The sequence below is a fragment of the Puntigrus tetrazona genome, chromosome 18 (assembly GCF_018831695.1).
Source record: "Puntigrus tetrazona isolate hp1 chromosome 18, ASM1883169v1, whole genome shotgun sequence".
NCBI lineage: Eukaryota > Metazoa > Chordata > Actinopteri > Cypriniformes > Cyprinidae > Puntigrus > Puntigrus tetrazona.
The window spans coordinates 2,898,320-2,918,634 of record NC_056716.1 but is presented as its reverse complement, the minus strand read 5'-3'; the positions used below and the strand labels follow the sequence as shown (position 1 = coordinate 2,918,634).

Below are 20,315 nucleotides of genomic sequence, written 5' to 3'. Positions count from 1 at the left end.
AGGGAGCTGTGGGGCTGACATCTCTCCGAGCGTGTGTATATGGCAGGGTCAGCCATCGCCGTGACTCCTAGGCCTTCGCTCACTCAGCCGCTACCACCAGTCAGTCCCGGGGAACTGAAATTACAATGTGAAAAGCTGGCGGACTGCAGGCATTCTTCACCCCCCATGGCATTTCTCCTTTCTCATGACAGTTCCTCTGAGACTGCTTTTTTCTTTCATGTTTCATTTTCTTTCTCTTTCTTTCGCTCTGATTATTTAACAACACAGAAACAGGGCTGCCAGGGAGCAAGATGCTTGATTGACAGCCGGAGGGAGTACCGCAGTCAGCACAGGGTTAAATTCGATTTTCTGCATGTTCACTACTGTTGTCTGGAGGCATTTAATGCCTGTTGTGAGACTTTTTTTTTTTGATGGATCAATTATCCATTTTAACATGAAGTGTAGCTAGAAACCAAACAGATGAAATGTGAGACACCTGTCAACATTTGCTATTAGCAGGAGGAAATTGAACTGATCCAATGACAGCTAATTAATTCTCTGTTCCAGTCTGTAATAGAAGCATTAGCGGGTTTGAACATTAAAAAAAATGCAATAGATGGGAATTAAAAAACAGAACTTGTATAATGACCCAGGATGAAAATCTTGTTCATCTGGAAATGAAATGAAACAAACAAGGGGGGAAAAAAAAGATTTCCATAATTGTTTGTAAAGCAAGAAAGGAAAACATTATATAGGATCGTTTTATTAATGTATTAATAATTTAATATAATAACATAAAAACAGAATAACGTTGTGTGTGTGTGTGTGTGTGTTTATATATATATATATATATATATATATATACATACTGTATATATATATATATATATATATATATATATATATATATATATATATATATATATATATATATATATATATATATATGATTTTCATTCGTTAAAGTTTCTTTAAATGGCAGTTACCTTTATAAGTTGAAATATGAATCAAAGTATTAATTTCTATTAAAAAAAAACAGCATTGTTTAAAATAATTAAAATGACAACCACAAAATCCAGTTCTGTTTACCGGCATAAAAAGTTATAATTGCAAACTCTAGATTTAAGTGCATGCCATGTGTTTGTGTATAAGCCGCGTGGGAGAATCTTAGCAGGATAAGTGTGTATGAGCCTCCATATGATGAGAGAGAGCTTCATTGTGATTACGGATGGCATAAATTTACTTCCTATCATAAGGAGAATAGGAGGGAGGTGATGCTTCTTAATTTCGTCTCAGGAATACACAGAGCTGTCCCTTAAAGCCTTTGAAACAGATCCGCCTGCGTCAGGGCCCCTCGTTGTACGCAACAATCTCAGACTTAATTTAAAGATCAGTTCAGGGTCTAGAATGTGTGTGTATGGAACGTGGGTAATAGATAGAGCCGTCATCCCTCAGATGTTTGGAGGTAATCTTCAGCGAGGCTTGGTCTAGCAGGCCTCTACCCTAAAGGGATTGATGCAATGTCAGCACCTTTGGCTCAGGGGTCACCTTCTCCTCTAGCCTCCTCACTCTGACAAAAGCGCATTTCTCTCGTACTCTATCTCCCCCCATTCGCTCCTCTCTCCGCTTTTTATTCCTCTCTATTGAATTCATCGGCTGTGGAGGCAGCAGGCACCTTCATTTGAGATGTGAATGAAACATTTTCATTAAAAGAGGCTGGAGAAATCCGAGCCGGGAGACAAGGCCAAAGCCCGAACCAAGACAATGACGATTCCGAAGATTATTTCGCTCTCGCTCTCTCCCATCTCTCGCGCTTCTCAATTTTGCCTGCCGTCACTCCGTCTGCCGAGTGGCAGGCTGATTGAAATCAGCACCGTGTCACGGCCGTCATATCTCGCGCGGACATAAAACATGCAGGGACCATAAATAAGCAACAGGCTACTGTCAGATCTTCCACCCTGGTGTCTGAGCGGCGGGGAGAGAGATGGGAAGGTTAGGGCTCTGGGGGGTTTGCAGAAATGCCTAACCACCGAAGAGCACCGCGCAGGCTTCCTAGAGACCGGGAGAAGACAAGATAACGTCTATCGGGTTATCGCCCCGGTTCAAGTCCCTCCTCGGACAGCGAGGCCATTGGGACGGGTTTTCAGGGATTTCTCATCCTTTGGTCTCGTTGTGTGGCATTTGAGCTTCGTCCAGACAATAAGAAAAAATATTAAAAACACATAGCGAAAGATGTTGATCTTCGGCAGATAACCACTGTCAAATACTGCAAATTTTGAGCTAATTAGCGCGACAAAAAAAAAAAAATACATATTGAAATTCATCTCCGGTGCGAAATGTCGCCACACACACATACTCAAAAAAGCGCTCTTTTCAGCCAATGAATGCTCTCCACTTGTTAATGTAATAGAATACCACTGCTTTGAAGGGTGTGAAAGAATAAAATTACTCGCCCACGCAACCCCTCGCAAATTCTACCTCGCACCCGTACTCGCAGGCACAAGAAAGCAGTAAGTGGGATTTTCTCACTTCAGCAATGTGATATAATTGCTGAGCAAAACATCCAGTTCACTCAGGTAGCTAATGGTCAAGAGACGGCGGCGATAACGCGATGAAGTGCAAAGTCATAATCATGTCCGCTGCCTGTCTCAGACGCTGGCTTTAAGACACTAATAGGACTCAAGAGGGACTGAACGTTCCTTCACAACCTGACTCAAACCTGTTAGCACAGTTAATGAGCAAAGTTAGCAAAGCTCGGACAGGGGGCCGAGTCGCACTTCCTCCGGCCTAATAAAGCGCTTCCTCTTTAGCGTGACTGACAGGAAAAGTAATCAGTTGGGGCAGAACATTTTTCTACAATGTCTAACAGTGACAGCACTGGGCTTAATGCAATTTAAGAACGATTACAGACAAATTGCGACGGTACACAGAGATTTGGGCATTTAACATAGCTTAGCCACAGATGGCGGAAAGTTTCCTCTGCGGCAGCCCATTGTTTACTTGCGGCGGTGAGAGTAAACTTTTCTTTGTGGATGTGAGCCCATCTGCCTGTCACGGAGGACTCTCGTACGGAGTGCTTCTCTCGCCGCACTCCCTCTCCCTTCCTTTTTGCTCACAGGCCCGTTCTCCTCCATCTGCTTGCTGTCCATTGATCTGCCTACTCAGGCATCAGTCTGTTTAACATCTGCTACAAGTAGCTCGAGCTCAGGTAACTAGCTCTCCGCTCGGCACCGCTTATTGATCTGTGTGTCCACCTGCGTTAACATCTGTTCCTCCATGTCTTTTGTCAAACAAACATCCACTTTTTACTTTCTCCCCCTCCGCGCTGACAACTCTTCCGCCGAAGTTTCGCTCCTCAGATTGCGCGAGACAATGGATAGAGAAGGTCAAGCACCTGCTTGAACAAGAAATAGAGCCGTTTTTGATTTTAAAACGCGGTGGATTTGGGTGAAGTGCGGGACGGCTTTGTTTGGGGAGGAAGAGTAACTGTTGCTCACTGCTTCAAAGGCCGCTAACGCGGTTGAATATTTATTCCACAAGCTAAATTATTAAAGACCAGCGTGGTTTGTAAATTAATTAGTCAAATGAACGTATTCAAAAAATAACCTCTTGACTATAAATGTGTACGTACTGAAATGAAGCCCCTCCCGGGGAAACAAAATTTGAATACGCGTGCGTAAAAGCTAGCGAAAAGTCGCCCGAGACGCTTTTCGAGTTTGTTTTTTATTTAGAGATCAAAGACGTCGTGCATATTTCACTCACCGCTGAATTAATTTCAGTGTCATGTAAATTCTGGGATTTCTGTTGCGACGTAGCATTACAATATCAAGCATAATCTGCCCGTGATCTGCAGTTTTCAATGAAAAGATCCTCTCAGCGTAGCGCAGGTGTGTGTGCGCGCCGAGTGTTGTTTGCGTGTAAAGTGATTTTGTGTGTGTGTGTGTGTGTGTGTGAGGGAGTAAGCCAGGCGTGCAAGCGGAGCATCTTAAAATCTATTTAGAAATTTACCTTGGCAGGCGTACACTGCCAATAGGAAACACTGTTGCAATTTTAATTTGCTCTTTTGTAATGACGGGGCGTAGGTTAGTTAATTTCAATTTCTGATTTCAAAAGCTATCAAATAGCGCTCAGATGAGAAATCAATTTTCTCAGCTGCTCATGCTTTGTGGCAAAAAAGCCTCCTGCCATTGGAGGACAGACTATCACATGACCCAGCCAGGGATTAGTTCAGTAGGCCCATGTTGCAGCCACCTCAATTACAGCCTGCCTCTTGTAATTTACCTTTATAACATCTAATTCCCAGACAGAACTCATATTTAATTCATGAAAGCCTCCGCAAGAGTAATTGTAAAATAAATTGCCATAGAAAATATCAATTTGTGACTACAATTTTTATTAGGTATGCTAGCGGCATACAGCACTGTGTCGTACCCCTTCATTTTGCGGTAAACAAAGAGAGGAGAAAATGCAACCCTTGTGCCAGTACCAGGCAAGAATTGTTTTTTTGTTGAGCCGAAAATGATTTCAAACAGTGTACTTGAGTCACAATCATGCTCTCGTTCTAGTTGTTCGAGAGCGGATTGGTCATTTGTGCTGTGCGAGAATTGATTTATTGTCACATAAATTGCGCCGTTCTTGATAGATCGATGATAAGATGTTAATGCAATGACAATGATGACAATTTATTCACGGCGCAATCAGAATAACTACTCTTTCTCTCTTTTTTTTTTTTTTTTTTTATCAATGGCAGAATGAATTCAAAGTAGCTGGTGATATAAGTTACCGTGGCTGAAGCCGTTAACGGCAATTATGTAAATGGTTTATTCCATGCTCGCATAAAGTATTGCTGGACGTGTGTTATTTATGCCTGAATGGTTTTATGACATGCTACTGTAAAAGTACAAAAAAGTTCAGTCATTAGCCGAAGCGCGCAAATTAAAGCACGTTTTATTATTGTAAAAAGTAAAAAATCTTTACATAAAGAGCTTGTTAAATTCATTCTATGTGGCAGATGTCTTTATGCATGTGCATTACCAAACCTCAACTATCCTTAGGTTTTATCAGCTTGCCTCCCCCATGTATAATTATTTGACTGTAAGGTTACTCCATATTGTTACCATGACAACTGTTTGGGTGAGGCCTCTTCCTCTTTCAACCTCAGCTGTCATCTCTTTACCTAAAAGCTTTGTAATTGCTCTCATTTGCATACTGCAATTAAGTGTGTTAGCTCACAGCAAGACAAATCAACCTCTCCTCTCAGATGTGTGGATAGTATAATTATATTATCATAGTACATCAAAAAACACATAATGTGAAGATTCCCGGCCATTCATTCCTTCATTCCTTTTATTCATTTATTCATTCATGCCTTCATTTGTCCGGTCATCATTTATCCAATCACTTTTACAGTTCTCTTTCTGTACGTCCATCATGCTAAATAATGTCAAGTCTAAACAAGCAATGCAGGATAATTGTACAACTTCAAATGTCAAACGTTCGATGTCGTTTAAATCATTTTTGAATGCTATTTAACAATCGTTTTAAATTGTTTATCTAATAAACTTTTCACTACAAATTATATTTATTAAAACAGAAGTACTTTTTAAAATGCATTGTAGACATCGGTAAGTGTGCATCCACATCAATGACCCATCCAGCATGTGGCAGTGGTTGTTGTGATGTGCAAGGCAGCAATATTTGAGTTGACCCGCAAAATACTCTCTGAACTCATAAAACAGCAAAGCTGCTCACTAGACCTCTGACATGTCTGTCAGTTATAATACGTGGTCATTATGAAGATTCTCTGCAACTGTTATGAAGATGACTTTTTTTTCCCCCACTGATTTCATGTATACGGCAACATATAACAGAAGTTACACAAAGTAATTTATTCTTTATACCGGATTACAGCCATCAAGGTGTAAAAAAAGAAAATGCAGAGGATGGTTCTTTACAGGAGTGTTGCGGCTTGATCTTCGTTTCGTATAATTATGAGGCTTCGAATAAAACACAATAAAAGAGCTGAATTAATTCTTAACCGCATACAGCGTCTTAAATAGCATGGCGTTCTTTTTTTTTTAATTGCAGTGGAAAAACGAAGGAATCTGCTTTCTCCGTTTATCTCATTAAACTGGCATTCGAAATGTTATTTTTCGATAAATGTTATAACGTAAAATATTTGATATTTATTATGCTGTTATTTGTTGTTTGTTGTCATCGGAATTAAGACAAAACGAGAAATGCAGCTTTTTAAAATACTGTCAATGCATTGCATTGAAAAGAGAACGGGGAGAAAGAAAAAAAAAAAATCAATGCAGGAAACGTGCCATAGCTTGATATCCATTTATAATTGTCCCCAGTGCTATTGAGGTAAATAACTCCAGGCAATTGCTGAGATGTGTTATTATTTTTTAATAATAGTGCAAAAAACCCACAATGCCAGTCAGAGGTGAGGTGAGCAGGAATCCCTGGGTGCCTGCCTCATTTGCAGTATGCAGCACGGCTGCCGAGGGAAGAGGTCACCGGAGCAGCTCTGGAACTCAGACTGCAGGATTCATTTGCCTTTTGTTCAGGTCTCAGTGGTTGATTAAAACGGTACTGTATTTTCTCTTTATACACTTGACAGAGACAGAGTGAATGATATGAGTTGCAATTTCTCAGGGGAAAAAAAAAAAAGAAGAGCTTTCCTTTTTAGAAGATGTCCTGTAAGATTTTATCTTTATGATCACGCAGGGGCTTCTCGTTGTCATTCTTTCCGTCTCTGTCTCTTTCCCTCTCTCTCTCTTCCTCAACGACTCACTTTTTTTGTCTTACATTTCTCAAAGCGGCCGAGGTGAATTGGCATGTTAAGTTCTGATTAACGTGACGGTTATTGGAACAGAATTTGGAAACGGATCTAAGTGATGCTATCTTTTAAATCGTGTTGGAAATAAAGCTGACATTCACCTAAAAAACAATCAATTAAAAAAAAGAATAAACGCATGCAGTAATAGCGCAAATATTTATAAATGAAATTGAATTAGTATCTGATTTACACACAGTGCATTAATTAATAGTATAGAAATGAACTATTTTTGTGAAAACACGCTGTCTCTAGTTTAGCGTCAAACAAGAAAAATGTACAAGTCTACAAACACAAATTACTGAAAATAATATATGTGCTGTTTGCCTGTTCTGGCAAGCTCCATTTGTTTGTCAAAAGCATCTGTTTGCGTAAATACGCAGCACATTAATTCGGCTTCTGATATTTCCTTAAACGAGCGATGTTATATGCGTTACGGCATGTGTTGCTAATAAAACGTGTGCTAATCGAGCTGTAAAGAGACCTAAAGCTCCTTGTGTGCCGGTGTGACGGAGAGAGAGACGTGTTAGCCCGGTCACATAGGAGGTTGTTTGACTAGGAGTCTCAGCAGAGCCTTGGAAACCAGCTCCCACGGTGGGGAGAGACAATGCAGTTTGAAGCGGTGATTAAATGGGAAGGTTACAGGTCCTGGGCCAACCACATTGTTTTTCTTTGCCGTAGACCCAGCGGGATTCTAATGAAGAGCTCTTGAACTGCCAGTCAGGCGAGCTGTGACAGTGTTTCAGGCGGGACGGTCCTCTCCGGGCCTTTTTAGAGAACACACACACACACACACACACACACCTATGAGTAAGGGCAACGCACACAGACTCGCATATCTTCATCTATGTATGCACACGCACACACACACACACACTTGCAAAACACACAGGCTTCTATTCAGCGATGTTTCTTCTCAAAATGAAGATGTCACTCATGTGACCTCACACAAATCAGCAGCTGTTCATTTCTGGCCTTCTCTGACTGGAAGGAGACGAAGCCACATAACGGCAAAAAAATAAAAAATAAACAGCAGGAAGAAAAACACGTAATATTTGCAATATGTGTTTTGCTTTTCAAAACTGGTGCATCACAGAGGTCATATTTTTCTTCCGTAATTTTTGTTTTGTTCTTGGAGCTAACATATGGTATATCTAACTTAAACGACATAAAGCTCCGTTAGAACAGAACAAAAGCAAAAAAATGTCAGGTAATGCAACAAATGTTCATAAAATGTATAAAAGTTTAAAAAAGTTTACTAATTGAACCAAATATCGGGGTGGGGTCAGAAAATAAAACTTTAAAAATTTTAGAATTATTTGTGCACGTCATTCCCAACCTGTATGAGTTTTATTCTAAGTGTGACTTTCGCTATCCCCATCTGCCTTTCGTTGTGTGAAAAATAAAACGACATATTTAGTTTTGGGTTCAAAAACAAAACAAAACTACAACAAAAAAAGATGAGAGGGGAAAAAAAAAAAAAAAAAAAAAAGCTAAACGAAAAGAGCAAAGCACGAAAGAAAAAACAAAACTAAACAAAACTAACAAAAAAACTATGCAAAACAAAAAACTACTAAATACATCAAATAAAAAGAAACATTTCAAAATATGTATTTATTTTTGGGAGGCCAAAATTAAATAAAAAGCATCCAGGTTTGGGAGAACATGAGCATGAATAAATGACAGAATTCTAATTTTTAGTTAAAATACCCCTTTAAACACTACAGGTCAAATGCCATCAGACGCCAAAGATCCTTCTGTTACACTTTCATCGGCTCTTTTTCCCAGTTAACATTTTTCTTCAGAAATCAGAGGGTGTGTAAAAGGGCTACGTGACAGCCACACCGACATGTCCTTCCTGCATCTCTCTCAGGCTGCCCAGGCAGGCTGGTCAAGCAGAAATGAGCCCCACATCAATTTCCATTTGTATTTATCCAGCCCGTGACCCTGGTCTTTTCACAATGCTGCAGGAGCCACAAATTACACCCATCATAACTCGCAGTCCGACTGCCCGGCGCTCCCGCTATCAGAAAATTAACATGCTTATGTATCAGCCAGGGGTTCAGAGTGTCACGGCACAATTATACAGTCATGCTACCTGCCTGGCTGACTGACTAGGGCCTGGGGCTTGGCACATGACACACACACACACACACACATTCCTCACTGGAGGAATCCTGGAGGGCTGTAGCGTCTATCACAGAGCTAGTTAAGATAACTTTGGTTCAGATGGCTGCGCAACACTATCAAACATCACAGGAAGCTGCAGAGTGCTTGCAGCAATGCTCATGTAACAGCAAACATTCACGCGTGCTTATCGCATTATTGCATTGGGAGGGGTTGCGGGCATCAAAGAGAGAAAGAGAGACAGAGAAAAAAAAAAAGTGATACTAAACAATCTGTGATAAATGACAGTTAAAAGATACGTTACACCGGCTTCAAAAACCCACCAATAAAGCTGGATCGAGATGCAAAAAGATTCAAATTCTGTGATCAGCAAAGCACCTCTCGTAAGCTATCGGCTTGCTTTCCCCCCCCCATCGTCCCCCACCCGTATGAGGAAAAAAAAAAAAAAAAAAAAACAGAGAAAGCTTCCGTGCTTGGTACCCCGGTGTGCTCCGAATGTCATGCCATTAGAGGCTGTGAAATGAGGTGCCACTCATGAGTGATTATGCTGCTGGGAGAGGAGAACATATAGACCCTCACTGTCTGGAGCTACTACTGCCTAAGCCTCACATAAAGCCCCTCTGATAAAGGGACACACACTCGCTCACACTCACACATCTTCATCTCATGCTGATAATGTAGGAAGAACGCTTTCTCTCTGAAAACTTCACTCTAATCCCTTTCAGGGCAGCTTTAAGTTTAATGGAAAAGTTAAAGCGTGTGTGTATGTGCATATGTGAGGAAAACCGAGGTGAGAGCGATAAAATATATAGAAGGGGGGAAAAAAAGAAGCGGAGGAAATATTGTAGATGGATCTTATTGTTACAGGAAATGTGAGTGACCACAGTGAGGAGATTTTGGGAAATTGTTTGAGGTCATAGTTTGTAAACGTGCAGGAATGTACGAGTTCTGAAGTATTCAATAAATAAAGGTGGTGCTAAAATTAAATACAATTTCAAAGAAAATTATTTTCAGGTTTGTAGTCTGCATTCATTATTCAAATGACGATTGAAATTGTAAGTTGAATAGAAAGAATCGATTTTTGAAAAGCTGTTTATTTGAAAAAATTAATAGAATATCATCTTAAACTTAAAACAACAATTTATTATATTAGATTATACTGTGATAATGAAATAGTAAGTTTATTAGTAAAATGGCAGTAGTTTTATTTTAGCTTGAAAAAATATAAATGAAACCTAGAAAACTGAAAAGAATGTTTTATTAAAACTAAATAATAATAATAATAGTAGTAGTTATTGCTGCATAACAGTTAATGTTGTAGTTATTACTATGTTACTATAAAGATAAGAATAATTTGTACAATTAGATATTTATTTATTTTATTATTTGTGCTTTTTTTCCCAGGTTTCACTTTTTAAGCTTCTTGCAGTAATCAGCATAAAGATGATTTTTTATTTTATTTGTTTGTGTGTGTCTGTGCGCGTGCGAACCAATTGCTTTTTGGTCTGTCAAACTGCATTCATTGTTATGTTGGCCGACACCGTACCTTAAAGCTGGAGTTTTTCACAGATCTATGGACAGAGAGGAGTGGGTTTATGTTAATGTATTTTCATAAAAGATAAAACAGCATGCCTGCTTTATATAGTGAGGTTGTTTTGTTTTTTTTTAATCTATAATATGTGGCTTTTTTTGTTTTAAACATGTCACTTGGAAAAAGAAATATTAACAATGAAGATGTAGAACCTAAAAATCGCATTTAACACATGCAAATCAAAATTACATTAACACTCACATCTGAATAACTGATTTGAACAGATCACTTGCTTAGCAAAATTTTGCCTGGCTAAACAAAAAAAAAAGTTAAACAGCCTCGCTGCAGTCAAAATGTCATCAAGCCACGCTGTTTAGCGGGTTGTGATGAAAAGAGCAACTCCGTGCTCATCTCATTCCGGTCTTATCTTTCACTCACCACTCGCTCTGGAAACACTGAGTCTGCTGCCCGGCACAAACGGAGCGTTGTGTCTCCTTTTATCCCCGCAGAGGGAATACGCACAACCCTCACACTCTATTGGGTATTGCAGTGTTGTGCAAAACATTGTAATGTTTCAGCACAATAACATATTGCAAGCTGCCATTGTCCATACAATCTGCGAGATCCGCTTGCCCGCATTGTGCTTATTACTCGGATCGTGAGGTATGAACTTGGCATGACTTACAACATAATTTGCAGTCTACGCCGTACCATGCACATCTCCTCGCTCCCCTCTGCTCTGGCTCCCCTGACAGAGTCAATAGGGGGCATCCCTCATCTGTCCAAAAGACAAACAGTAGAATACTAATTAGATCTATATTTGTCACCACTGCTAGCACTTGCCCACACACTCACAGAGCTTTCTTTGTCCTCTGAGGTTGTAACTAGTCGTGGTCTGGTCTGCTCACCCAAACTGCAAACCCCCTTGAAGACCGAACGCCCTTTACGTCGACTTGTGTGCGTGCGTGCGTGTGTGCGGGTACATTCTCCACGAGCTCCAAAGAGAAGGAGCAGACCCTCTGCTGACTGCCTAACCCAGAGGGGAGGCAGCGGCGCTTGCTGAGTGCAGCTCTGCTCAATCTGGGGGCCAGATGGCTGCAGGCTTTGGGCAGGTAGCTGAGACAGTGAGTCTGCGAGTCGAGTAGTCAGGCAGAGCAGATTCCCCCGGCTCATCTTAATACCCTCTTGTGCCACGGCCATGGGCAAAGGCCACAGACAGGCCAGCGGCCCCCTAACTGAGTCTCCAATCACTAGGTTTGCTTCTCAGTGGAAGTCCGGCCCACTGTTTATATTACTTTTTTTTTTCCACAAGAGCGAAAAAGAAGAAAAAGTAATATAAAACTCACTATCATACATTTATCTATATTCAGCCAACTGTAAAATCTACTGTAAAATGATTTTTCTAAATTTTACATAAAAGAAAGGTTATTGGAGTACTTCTGATGAGAAAGCACTGTTAGTCTGCTTAAAAGTTGAATGTTTAGTTCAGTGTGTTACTTGGGTTTCTTTGTAATTAACTGCAATTTCTGAGTGAAAACGATACACTACTTTTTTTTTTCCGTATGATCAAATTTGTCAAAAATAAATAAATACAGAATGTACGAGTGAATGAAAAAGTACATTTTTTTTTTTTAAATAGCTGATATTCGATACATGACAACACATTATGATCACTTTTATTAAACATAAATAAAAGTACACATCTTAAACATAAATAAAAGTAAATCAAATATATATAAAGTATATATGCATAAGTGTTAGACTATAAATCAAAACAACTGAAAGCTACATGCTGTAAAAGCAAATATTACAAGCTTTATTCCTCCCAAAGGCACGATTTACATGAAAGCAAATGGATGAGTCACGGGTCCTAATAGAATATTTTGCCTTTGGCTGGGCTTGTGTATCCATGTGCATGTGTACGTTTATATGCGGGTGCTTCCCTGTACCACCTGGGCTTTAATCGGTATGACTGGCAGGGAGACTCCGGCAGGATGTGCTCAGCGAGGTGAGACTGGCGCCACCCTTCCGCGCGCTCCACGCTCTCTTGCCTCCTTCTCCCTGCTCTCCCTCCTCGTATTATATAAAGAGTGGCAGCAGGCAGAGTGACAGACTGCCCCCAGAGATGACACCTGTCACAGAGGGGAGCGCTGCTAATCTACAAGCCTCATTTTGTTTGAACTCTCCGTCACCTCACTGTCAAATCCTCATCTTCTCAGTCACTGCCAGCGTCCCTCCCCTCGGCCTCTCTCTATTGCTCCAGCAACCATCCCTCCCCCACAGACGACACCCCCAGGCTTCATCGCCCATGCTACCGGCACTCTGACCAACATCGCCCCGTGTAGACGCGCCCGCCCGCCCGCCACACACACACACACCAATCAATCCTCCTCGAATCATAAATGCACACACACTTGTGTATTACATGCATCGGGGTGGATTTCTATTTTAGTTGACGTTTTTCTGCACACGCCTGGTTCGGTGTTGATGGGGTCAGGATTGTCTTGTCATTCACAATAAGCAAGCATCAATGCACAGAATACTAATTCGCCGGCCATATCCATACTAAATACCCACAGATTTACTACTAGCACTTTTCTAAAACTGGTCATTTTCAGCACGATCTAAACCAGAACTGGCAACAATCCTCCCAGTGCACTCACGTTAAAAAAAAAAGCTGAAGTGCTGTGCATACTGCAAGATAAAGCCCATTCATGGCAGCAAAGCTAGTGTGCAATCGCGTTAAAAAGTGTGAATGACCGCGCTCTGAGGCCGAAGTCTCAGTGGAACAACCCTCTCCACCCCCTGCTCAAATATCTGTTTTGTCCCTTTTGCGTCCAGCCTGTATTATAATTATAATGTAATTCATTATGTCTCCGCAGCACATGGCACAAAGGAGGGAGTGCTCCCCCAAAGTCCCTTCTTGCTGTTCAGGCTGACCCAACACGTCCTACCTCACCCTGCAGCTCCTACTTCCCAGGCATAAATGCAGCCTCACACCCCCAACTGAATCATGGGTCCCTCCTTGTGTTGATTAAGATATCAACACCCTGGGTGACAGCTGTGTGCAGACCCATCTCACAAGGCACACTTTGAGATCCAGACCAACGGTAGGTGCACCGTGGACGTCCTCGGATCTATTAGAAAGAAATATCAGAGTCAAACCAACTGCAAACCACTGGAGAACAAACAAGTAATCAAATAAAAAAAAAAAAGATAAAAAAAAAAGAAATGCAGAAAAGCGCTATTTTTGGAATTTGCGCAAAGTAAAAATTACAAAAACTGAACGGGTTCTCCTGTTGGAATGATTTAATCACTGCCAACGTTGTCTGTGGTACGAACACACATACACACACAAAAAAAAAAAAAAAAAAATACATATCATACTAAGGTCCAGTTTGGGCTCCAGTCAACGTATTCAAAAGCCCTCCATTAAGAGGAATTATCTTTTCGAGACACATGATTGTGTCCCAAAATTACTTTCTTTTGGAATGTGTTGGGCTTAATTAAATCCTTTTGCTGAACAGGATGCTGCATTTACGACAATGGTGAGGCCGTTCCCCATTGAACATAATGGTTCTGAGGTTAAATTGAAGGTTGTGTGAATTCTGAAGAGAATGGCTTTTGCTGTACCCGGGAGGGTGTATTCATATTCAAATGGTTGAAGATGGACATGTACCCGGACTGCATGTATGTTGTGGCGTTAAAAATATCATAACGTTACAAATGAATTAATGCAACTGCAGTGCAGTCGCTGACTGAAGAACGCTGCAGTGCAATGGATGTATTATTTGCTTATAAACGTGTAATAAATTGCACATATAATATTCAGACGAGCAACAAAGCAAGTCTTTTGTGCATCTCTCGCAAAAAACTAAAATTGAAATAAGCCATTAAACAGGAGCACAACCTGCCGTAGCACTATTAAAGCTGAAATCAGTATGGGGCGTATAACACGTAACAACATGCCTTAGCAGCATAATAAGTCTGTTTAAGATGGGAGCAGTGACTTATGGGAGAGTCGGAGACCACGCACGCTCTCTCCTGCAATGGGACGCCCAACATCAATCCACCGTTGCACCTTCCCAATTAACACCTCGCCTGGCAATCGCTGGTAGGGCATGAGGCTGACTCCCCTGGCACCCGCTACCTGTCTCAGCTCCTCTCAACACGTGCCCACCTTCAATATGGAATTAACAGTGCAACTCACCCCTCTCGGACCCAGCGTGCCTCAGATTAAGCCTGTGCGGGTCTGAGATATGCCAGCCCTTCTGAATGAAGGTTCCTGGGGGTTAAGATTTCGAGTGCAACGGGGGCCAGTGCCAGCTATTGTGGCGCCATTCTTTTAATAATAATTAAACTCCTGTATGAATAAGTTCTTAACTAGAACCCACCCCCATTCTAATTCCACTTCCAATGAACACCTGATAAGAGAATCATTTTTATGGCCACCTGGGTCCTCCAGCATATCACACTTGATAAGACCTTAATAAATCTAATAAGTTGTTGGGGCTTAGCAAGGGGGCTTTGTGTGACAGAGGAAGTGCTTTTCCCTCTCGCTTCAATTGAAAATGGTGCATTTCCATAAACACAAAGATGGGGCATTTTATCAACAAGGATCCGGTAGAAATCTTATAAATGGCATCCATATTTGTATTAAAAGCTTTTAAGATGTTGTTAATTATGACAAACAGGGCATTGTGTTATTATCACTGGCAGATAGATTCACCTTTACTTTTTCTTATCTGTCAGATAATGGATGAGATTTAGGTTCGAATTTGTATCTATAAATTAGAATTATTAGGTTAAGTAAGATTAAGAAAAGAAATTAGAACTATTTTTGAAACGTTTCTGTATTATGAATGTTGTGGAATTTGCTAAGCTTTTCCCTTTTTACCTAAATCAAATATCTCTGTATTTAAAAACATCTTCTCATTTTTTTTCCTGCATTATGGTTTTGTTATATATTTTATATTTTATATGGTTTTTATAATAGATTTGTAATAACATTCTTTAAAACAAAAACTGATTCATTGTTTATTTTATAAAATTAAATACTGACAAATTCCTTTTTTTTAAATAAATAAAGAAACAAAACATACAACAAACATCACCATAGATTCTCTCTTTACTTTTTAAGGCCCACAAAAATGTACACATTTATTTTATTTTAGAAATGATAAATGGGTATGCATGCATTTTATGCATTGCATTTTAATGTAAATGTAAATTTTAAACACCAACAACAATAACAATAATAATAATAATAATAATTATAATAACGTCAACAACCACAACACTTTACAATAAGGTTCATTAGTTAACATTAACTAGGAATAAACAATACTTCTACAGCATTTATTCATCTTAGAATTTCAGCATTTTCCAATGCATTATCAAAATCAAAGTTGTGTTTGCTAACATGAACTGTGAGCTAACAAGAACTATCAATGAATGATTGTATTTTTATCAACTAACATTAACAAGAGACATATAAATATTGTAATAAATGTATTATTTGTTCATGTTAGTTAATACATTAACAAATGTCAACAAATTACACAACATAATAATAATAATAATAATAATAATAATAATAATAATAATAATAATAATAATAATAATAATAATAATAATAATGATAATAATAATAATAGCATAACATGACCCAAATACAAATTACTTTTTGAAATCAACAATCTTGTACATAAAATCAAATGCACTGTAACCTTTATGATAGCACTGTATGATGCCATATTAAGTAGCTTAGTGATACGACACCACAAATCCTCAAGTATTTAATAAATCACAACTTCAAACACTTTATAAATGAAAAAAAAAACACCTGCAGGAAATTAATTCACTTACTAGTTGTATACTTGTATTAAAACACGTAATTATTTTTCTACTTTCCCCATGCTCATAAAAATGAAGACTCTTTCCTGATATAGTATTTAATAAAAGCACACTTATTAAAATGGTAATTTTTTTTTTTTTTTATCTAATGTTTAACTGCAAAACCCGGCACATATTGTGGAACGGTATTATGATTGTATTATCTTTTACTTTGGGTTTGACATCATTAATCCATCTACTTTTCAGAGATATTATGAAGTGAGGATCTGACACACGCGGCTCCCTGCTGGAAGACACCATCGCTAAATTCAATTTCTAACCACACTAAATAGGCAGGTGAACAGCGGTCAATTACAATCTGTGATCATCTGCATTCATAATTCATTTCAGCCACATTATAGCAGTTTTTCAATTTAGTGCTTTTATGAGTTGCGGCAGCAATTAGACAAAGCAGCTGATATAAACTCAATCACTGCAGCTTGATGACTGACGACTTCAATTAGATTAATATCTGCGCGTCAGTCATATAAGTTGCATCGGCTCGCTATTTGTAAACCTCAATCGTTACGATCATCGAAATGCGTTAAGAGAAATAAATAAACAGCAGTTTACAGTGGCGTAAAAGTATAGTCATGTATGCTAATGATAAAATGATATTAACGTACCATCAAATTTCTAGAGAACACTTGAAAATCGTAGTGAAATATATCGCTTTTAGAAAAACTAAATAAATCTAAAGAGAACAGCATGCAAAATCCTTTGACACGGTCCCTAAGGCTCTTGAAGCGCAGGTTATATGGCATGAGAACTAAGTGTCCCTTTACCCTTGTGGAATAACAATAAAGTGTACAGTAGACATGTTTCAGCTAGTTAAATCTGCTGCACCCGCACTGCGCACTGTTCAGGCTTGATTGACAGGAACACATAGTGAGCTATTAGCTGATTATAAGTACAGGCTAATCCCACATTTGTCAGTTTCCAGCTGATGTCTGTTTATGGAACAATGAGGCCCAACTCTCCCCTTCTTTTCTAAAAACGAGTGGACTGCAATCTCACACACCTGTAACACGAGCGAACACAAGCCACACGCTGGCATACGCTCTCACACGCCGCACGACACACATATCGAATAAAGCCATCATGTTCTTATTAGAGGATGGCTTTGGCACAGCGTGACAGCCTTTATACATGACTGTCTATTAAATACCCCCACAAACGGTACGGGTGATCTTTGAGGGCTGCGCTAAAGACCTCTCTCGCATGTCTGCATAGAGATGGGGGGTTTTTTTGTTGTTGTTCTATTTAAATAAGACATTCGAAAAATGTTTACAGGAAGAAAAAAATTAGGTAAAATGCCCTTGACATACCATTTGTGGGTTATGAGGAGATTTATTTGGATATGTGTTTAGGTTTCACTAAGTCACTTCTTATTTATGAATATGACAAGCATGATAGATGACCCTGTCATCTATGTTGACACTTTGTTTATTCTTGTACGCGTTCATTCTTCGATACTGAGATGAGCGCTGGCCTTGGATGCTTCACCTCTGTATATTCTTTTTGAAGACGAATTGCAAGGAAGGAAATTATGGTGTTGCTTTTTCTTTGTGAAGAGATGCTTTCTGCGCAAAACCACAAAGAGTTCTGATTGAATCTTGCCCTAATTCTGTATCTTTGATTCTGGACCTCCAAGTTATAAATAATGTATTAAAGGATTTACAATGTGCATTAGGAGGCCCATCACTGAACTGCCAGAAACGGAGAGACCAAAAAAAAAAATAATTATAATCAGATCTACTTTGTAGTTAAAGTTGTAATATATTCCAACATATAATAAGGTTTAAGTTTACTTAAGATTATTTGCTGTCGTTTTTTTTTTTTTTTTTACTCCTTTCATTCTTTTTCAGTCTACGATGGCTTATTATTTTTGCAGAGAGGTGTTTCTGGCCTACTGGGACCACTTAAAAGTTTATGCAGAGCACCGGCCAAGTAACACAGAAAAAGCCTTGAAGTATACACACATAGCGCCTTTTCTCTGAGCCTCTCAGGCCTGGCCAGGGGGAGTGTTGTTGGTTTATGAGAGGGAAAATAGCCCAAGCTTCTGCAAAAGTGAAACAGGATTAAGGCCTTTGTGACACACACAATGGTTAGGGGAATTAGCAATAGTTGTAGGCACTTAGAGGGGCTCTCACACTGAAGCTTATCCCAGATTTTGCACAATAATCATTTGAATATCAACAGTGTTTTGCAACTACAGCGCTAATGTATAAACTTCTCTCTTTTGCGTTAGTCCAAATCCCCCAGCTGATGAATCCGTTGCAAACTCTAGGCAGAGTACTTAAAATATCTAACAAAAAAAAAAAAGAACCTTTATTTTATTTATGTGCATTTGAAAGTAAAAAGAGGCAGTTGCTTGTATGTTGGTTTTATATTACAGTTTATATAGTTCTTCTTTTCATTTTTGGAATTTTTCTAAAGTGTACAATTCAAACTAATTATAAACTTTCTGCAGGTTGTCCGTACGGTTCCAAATATTTTTTTTTTTTTCCTTGTTGGCTTATAGATAATAAATCATTAGGTTGGTGTGTGGAAAGTAGCAGTGGGACATAGTGTGGAGTCTGTTGGCATCTGCTTATCTGCCTCATTAGACTGTCTTTTACGGGGGCTGGGAGGGAGGCAGCCACTGCTGTTAGCAGGGAGCTCACAGAGGGGAGTAATCCTGCACTGCTACCTCACTACAATCACACTGCCATGCCTGGAGGAGTGTGATGGTTTAGATTTTTTTCTCTGAGAAAGAGAGAGAGAGAGAAGTTGGAGAGAGAGATAGAGAGTGAGAAAGGGAGAGCGAGGGAGAAAAAAAAAAAAAAAAAAAAAGTATTGTCTATATCACAAAACATTGAGTGAGATCAGCGGACTTGTCAAGAGGCCTTGGCTTGAATATGAATGATGAGAGAAGAGCAGGGTGGTCTGGGTGGCTTGGGCGGAGGCGGGCGAGAGAATAAGCCCAACTGTCCCTGCCAGCCTCACAGCAGGCAAATCAAACACAGTTGAGACACCTCCGCTCAAACTCTCTGATGACAAAATAAGAGAGGAATGCAGCCGAATTTCACACAGGCGGAGGGAAAGCCGGCGTTCACAGCTATCCGTATCATCCTCTGCGGTGATAATGGCAAGTGAGCGTTCGATATTTTATAAAAAGAAAAAGTTTACGACATGGTTTTTGTTAGAAACAGTCAAGTGTTACTCAAGCAGCCGGCGAAATGTTGCTGTTGTTGTCTTTTTTCTTCTCTCTCGCTCTCTCTCTCTTTCTCTGTCAAGCAAAACAGTTGGGTCAGCTACAAGTGAGACGTGACGTTTTTTCGGCTCGCTCTAAATGAAGACATTAAGACATGAAATACCCTCACCCCCACTCGCACTCCCACCACCACCACCACCACCTCCTCCTCCCCGGCCTTCCCCGATCCCCACAGACTTGTTCAATTCACTAGAGTGTCTGCATAGTTCCCTCATTCAACTGGATACAATGATCCGCGAGATGAATAAAGTTATCTCTGGGGTGAATGGGATGTTGCTGAAGGGAGGAGACAGGGAGGACCCAGCGGGGGCCTGAAAGAAGCCCGTTTGAGGGGCAGATCTGAGGGGTCGGGACCCAGCTGCCTGGCCGGGTGAAAGGGACACCAGCGGGCTGGACAGGCCCAAGGAAACAACAAAACAAATCCCCTTCCAATAAAGACATCCCACGCCGGACTCGCTCGGAAAGTCCTGCCGCAAAAGTTGCTGATCACTCACATTTCACACATTGAAACTTTGCTCTTTAGGCTGAGTGCTATACATTTTAGTTGCAGTTAAAAAAAAAAAAAAAAAAAAAAAAAAATCACAGTCAGCTACTTTTTCCCTCCGCTTTTTGAAGGGGATACTGAAGCCAGACTAGTGCTAGTTAATTTGATGAAAACAACAGGGCTGAAAAGGTAGGAGCTGTTT

General features: G+C 39.9%; 1 long non-coding RNA gene across 1 annotated transcript in view; it reads right to left on the bottom strand.

The window, feature by feature from the left end:
• Positions 1-6,391: 6,391 nt before the first annotated feature.
• LOC122322899 overlaps positions 6,392-20,315 on the bottom strand; it is a 32,228-nt gene continuing 18,304 nt past the window's right edge. Inside the window, exon 3 of the long non-coding RNA XR_006246926.1 lies at positions 6,392-7,587. This is a non-coding gene — a long non-coding RNA (uncharacterized LOC122322899). The remainder of the gene's footprint in view (positions 7,588-20,315) is intronic.